The sequence below is a fragment of the Larus michahellis genome, chromosome 8 (genome assembly GCF_964199755.1).
Source record: "Larus michahellis chromosome 8, bLarMic1.1, whole genome shotgun sequence".
NCBI lineage: Eukaryota > Metazoa > Chordata > Aves > Charadriiformes > Laridae > Larus > Larus michahellis.
The window spans coordinates 13,761,209-13,767,208 of NC_133903.1; positions in this window are offsets into that span (position 1 = coordinate 13,761,209).

Here is a 6,000-nt window from a genome sequence, read left to right on the forward strand (position 1 = left end):
TCTTCAGATTTCATGGACATGTGGAGGTGTAGCAGTTTTCACCAGTGATTTGTTGGCTTGTAGGAAACTAGTCCAAAGGCTTTCAGTTTGCTGTAATGTGTTCTGGTTCTCCTGTCATCAATAGTTTAATGTTTTCTTGGGCATTTAGCCCTTTCAGCTGCATTTATGAGACAATTTCAATTTCTGGTATTTTAAAGAGTGACCATAAAATGCCATTGCTGGCATGCAGTTGCATCTGTGGCTTGAACAATATTGAGTGCCTCTGTCTCACTTTATTGAAGCAGTTAATTCTAGTTTTCAGCTAGCAATGAAACACTGAATTCCTCAGTGGAGAGATCTTTTTCCCTTTAGCCCAGAGCTGATCGTTTATGGTAACATTCACAACGTGCTGAGGTTTTTCAGATGTTCGGGAAGGAATAGTTCCAGCTCTAATACAGATAAAGAGTTGGGGAGCAGCATTCAGGTATTCGTTCATTCCTATTCTTAAAATAGAAGCAGATGACTGCCATCAGCAAATTAAAATTTGGATGTTAAAAAGTATTCAGGATGTTTGAAGTAGACAACCTTTTCAATGAGATGAAGGATGCTCTGCCAATTCACCATTCTTACACCCAAATTTCATTTTTAATCCCACAGTTATTCTGGTTTTTAAGCCTCTATCAGTCTACCAGCTGCTTTTCTCAAATGGAGAGGGTGTAGCTAGGGGGGATGCAACTGATGATGAACTGTATTTCTTGCTGCAATCTCTTCACCTGATTCCCTTGGCTTGTCTGTTGACTGCAGTGCCTCACTAGCTGATATGTAAGGTCACTGCTTGAAGTGATCAGTGGAAGAAGTTGGTCGTTCATCTGTTGAAGTCATCAGGATGTTTTTGCCATTGAGCCAGGGAGTTGGGCAGAACCCAGAAAGTCACTGTGTAGATTCTGCTTCTCCTCTCATGTGGAAAGGGAGATATTTATGTGTAATCCAAGTCCCCATGGCTTACATGGACATTTAGAGTAAAATGAGCATTACCATTGTTCACAAAATCAGGAGGAAGCATATACTGAAGAGCAAAACGTTGTGGACTGAGCTCTACTGAGAAAGAGTTCTTTGCTTTTTCCATTTTAGAGAAAGAGATTTGGAAGGATTTGGGTTTGTTTTGTTGTGGTGGGGTTTTTTTGTTGCCTTTTTCTTTTTTTTTAAGTGTAACCCAGTGTTTGTTTGCTGTGATGTGTGCCTGGAGGGCTGGTTGCCTGGTTATTGGGCTTGTGCAGGCAGCTGCAGCACTTGTGCATGCAGATCGGCAGCCTGTCCCTGCCTACGTGGACTCAGAAGGGATAGGCAGGGACTCCCTGGATTTTCCAGTCCTGTCCCAGGTCAGACATTTATGTTAGGTTATTCCTTCATGAAGGGAGCTCCACTCTATAATTTAGTACATTTACTGCTCCTGTTGCTCTCACCTCTAAAGCAGTTGAAAATGCTGTAAACTTTCACAAACCTTCTAGCTGATGAATAAACTTATTCGTGGTAGTTTATTCCTGTTTGCTATTGTGCTAGTATCATGCTTTTGTAGGAAAACCTTCTCCCCTTGAGACAGCCCAGAGAACATTCCTGTCTCTCTGCAGCCTTTCCTTCACAGGGCTGAGCAAGCTTGCTGAGTCCTTCTCATTTCTGTGCAGTGAATTCATCCTTCTTGGCCATGAGTGGCCAATGAGCTCTGTCCTCAGCCTATATAATGGTATGAATGTCATTTTATATTTAATGGAAATGCTGTCTTTCGAATAATCCAGTTGCACCTTTTCCTTTTCCCCAGCCACATTGTGCTGATGGTTTATATTTATGCTGTCATTAACCAGCGGCAGGTCTTTCTCCTCCAATGTCATTTTGTACTAATGAACTCCCAGCTTGTAGCTGAAATTCCTGATGTAATTTTCTAAATGCACTGCTTTGTAGCATTATAATACATATGAATTCTGTCACAGCAGTTCTCTCGGTTTTATCATTCTGTGTAATAGACTTTCTGCTTCCATAATTTGTTTCTTCATTCATACGTTTTATTAGCCACTCTTATATTTCTGTCAAGGTTATTAATTAAAATTCTGAATAAGCTCCATCACTGATTTCTGTGTTAACCTTTGATGCAAACCAGATAAATCTCTTAATTCTTGTTCCTTAATTTACTGTTTGAGGTACAATCCCTTGCTTCCTTCAGATGACCAACTTCACTCACATTTAAAGGGCCCTTATTCTGAAAGACAAGCACAACTGGGCCCTGGGATTGCATTAGAACCTGTCCCACCCTAATTACCATTCCAAAAATAGAGTACTAACCGCTAAAAGGAAGTATTGTCCAGTGGTTTGTGCATTAACCTGGACTAGGGGGAAAAAAAGATGGGTTCAGTTCCTGTTCTGCAACAGTGACGATGAGCAAGTTAATTAGTCTTGGTTTTGCTCAGCTCTCTTGTATACAGGAGCACCATATCGGAGAGATACTGCGACCATTCTGCAGTGACGTGGTCCAAATTTCGTTATGCCTTGCCTTAAAACTTCACCAAACAACAGAAGATAAGAAATGCGGAGTTTAGATTCAGCCTTTGTCCTCTAATGACACAATTTTGTCTTTCGTGTTCTCTTCTAGCTGTCAGAATCAAGAGCACCCTTAAACAATTGTTTCCAGCACTTCATCATTACCTTAAAATTTTATGTTTGCCATGTTTGCATTTAATTTTTTTATGGATTCACATTCCCTTACCAACACCATTGAATCATGGGCAGACAGCATTTTATTTATATCCATGTAAAAATAATGTCCATAACTTGTCCTTCAATTGAAAACTGAAAGAACAGCTTAAGTAATGTAAGTGATGTAGCATCTGGACCTGGTTTAGGAACTCCTAAAAAGTTATTATGAACAAACATTCATTTAAAGAAAGCAGGTGTGTCCCTGCTAAGCCCTTTTCTATGGTGCATTAGTTTAACTTTCCATTCTTGTTACCATTCTCATCTTCACCTTTTCAGAAAGCTAGTTTTCCTGTTTTCCATTTCTGATCCGTTCTAGGAAAAACTTAAAATATCTTGAAAATCTTTGCTTCCGTATTTTAGGAACGTGAAAGAGAGAGAGCTTATAGATTTTGAAAGCTTGGCAATTTAATCTCAAAGAGTTAACATTTACAACCGAGAGCCACAGCTGTCCTACTCCTGGGGTTCACTGTCTGGTTTAGTCCTTGCCACCTCCTTTTCCTTATTTTTTAAGGAGTAAACATAGTATTGATTCCAAGTAATTTGAAAGCTCTTACCTTTAGGTAGCTCTGGCAAATCTGGGGAGCAAAACACTTCAAAAGCTGATCACTTCATCCATGTCTTTGCAATGTGGCTGTGTTTAGGAAAGAAAGCAGCACACATGACCAGTGACGTGACCTGCCGTCACGCCTCAGTAGCGTATCCAGTTGAAGATGTGAGCAAGTCAGGTAGGTAGACAGTGTATAATTACCCCAGTTCGCCAGCAGTCCCAGCCTACTGCTCACACCTGCTCTGCAGCAAAAGGAATGTTGTGTGACAAGCTTGCAGCAGAGTTTTTTCCCCAGAGAGTTTTCTAATATCCCAGAAATTTTACTTCATGCTAACCTGAAAGCTAGATGAAGACAATTAGAAGCAGCATGGGAATAAGATGAGGACAATGGAGAGAAAAGTGTATATCCTAACCCATTGTGCTTCTATACCAAACCATCACAGAGAATGATGAAAAGCCATACGTACAGTTGTATATGGGCTTTTATATTTCGTTATCAAAGTCAATGATCACTTTAACTTCCTGATGGATTAAGCGTTTGTGCTTAGATCAGCAAAGATATCTCTGCAGGGTGGTAACCATTGACATTATAGCTAGGATATCCTTGGTAACTAGGTTTGTAGCTGAACCGGACTTCTTGTTAAATAGATGCTTTGTCTCTGTGCTGAGTTGACCTTGGTGAGCTCTGAGACGCCCACCCAGAAACTCTCACTGTCCTCCTCAACAGTACAGGGGTTAAAAATAAGATGGGAGCGTTCTTTGGTTGAGATAAAGACAGGGAGATCATCATGGGCAAAACAGACTCGACTTGTGGAAAATTAATTTAATTTATTGCCAATTAAAATATATTTGGATGGTGAGAAACAAAGACAAAACCTAAAACACCTCCACCAGATGCCACAGATTTGGCATTTCTAAGTAAAATGGTGGCCACATGAACTTCTTATTAAGGATCGTTCTCACTTCATCCCAACCCACTGCAAAGACCGTTCTCCACAACAGGAGCCCATCTGCAGTGCTCCTGACAAGGACAGAGCATGATGCATTGTGTTTGCCTGGGGCACTGACATCACCAGTCCAAAACATGCTGTTCACTCAGCTCCTGGGGAAACAAAGTCTTACTCAAGAAAGGGCTGCAGCAGTGCAGGAAGCCCCTGACCTTGAGAGGACAGGATTGCAAAATAATTGGCAAAGTAGTAAGGTACAGCTGAGAAACTGCCAATGGGTAAAGGAAGAAGAGAGTGAAAAGTTGAGTTTTCATGCCCCTTTTGTCCACCATAACTTGGAAACCCTTTGAAACAGAGATTTCTGTTGCTAATGAACGGCGTGGTGTTACCAGATGGTGTTAATGGTGAAAGTACATCACCTGCCGCTCATCTGGACTTGAAGGACCAGGTACAGAGCACCTGCTCAGATTTGCCTCGCTGGCAAAAATGGAGGCTCAGCACTTTGTATCTTACACTCTGCCATAATTTACATTTGACCACCATCAAAGTAGTTGTGGACTCCCCTGACAAGAGCCATGTCTCCAGGCTAAACTAAAAATATGAAAGGATGGCTGACAGTAGCTGTGGCTGATCCTGTTTTCGCATTTCAAATCTTTGCTTTTTCACAGGTTTCCTATGTGATATTGGGCAAGTTGTTCACTCCTCTGCGTTTTCTCCATGAAAAGCGGATAATAGACTGATGATAATATTATTGCACAACTTAATTTTAAGAGATGATAAAATGCTGCTTTATTGAAACTGAAAGGTGTTGGGGAGATATGTTATTTTGACAACGCTTTCTCAGAGTTCACTGGTCACTCCCATGTGTATGGCTAAATATAGTAGGGTATTGAGGATATTTGATGAGGTTAAAAGTCAAGAGGTAAACCTATAATGTATAAATACAGCAGGTACTAAAAGGGTGTTGAAGAGGCTGAAATAGGGGATTAGTAAAAGGAGCGTGAGGAGGAAGGAGCAGCAGAGAATAGATGCTATGGACTGACCACAACCCCCCCCCAAGTCCTCCTGCACCACTCAGGTTAGGTAGAGGAGTCAACAGTGAAGGAGTGAAGCAGAGCCTGGGAGTGGCGGGAGGAAAGTTGTTGTGTTAATGTTTGTATTTTTTTTCCCACTACCTGAAATTATTTATTTTAACTGGCAATAAATGATATTATTTTTTCCCATATTGAGTCTGTTTTGCCCATGATGGTAATTGCTAAGTGACCTCCCCATCTTTATCTTGACCCACGAGTTTTCTCATTCCTGTTACTCCTATTTTCTCTCCCTGTTCTGCAGTGAGCGAGCGGCAGGGTGGGAGTCTGCTTTTAGCAGAGGTTAACCCACCACAAATTCTCACTCTGTATGTCTTTACTCATTCTGTTCCTTGCAGATGCAGTCATTAACAATTCATGGTTCCTGTGAGATACAAACATCATCATAAGTTTTTCAGTCAACAGTTGCCTCAAATTCTTCAACAGCAAACCCATCTGTAAAAATCTGACTCTCTGCTAGCAATTTAGAGGTGTTTAAGTTTTTCTTGGAAACATCTTATTGGTGTTCATTTGTGACATGCTTTGCACCAGTGAAAATCAAGAATGAAAGAATGATGTTCATGAATAGAATAATAAAATGAATGAAAACGGAAAGAGTAGTGAGCCTTCTGAGACTGACATATTGTGAATGAAACTCAGAGGAAACCACAGAACATACCAGAATATAGAGAATATATGTCAGAATACATCT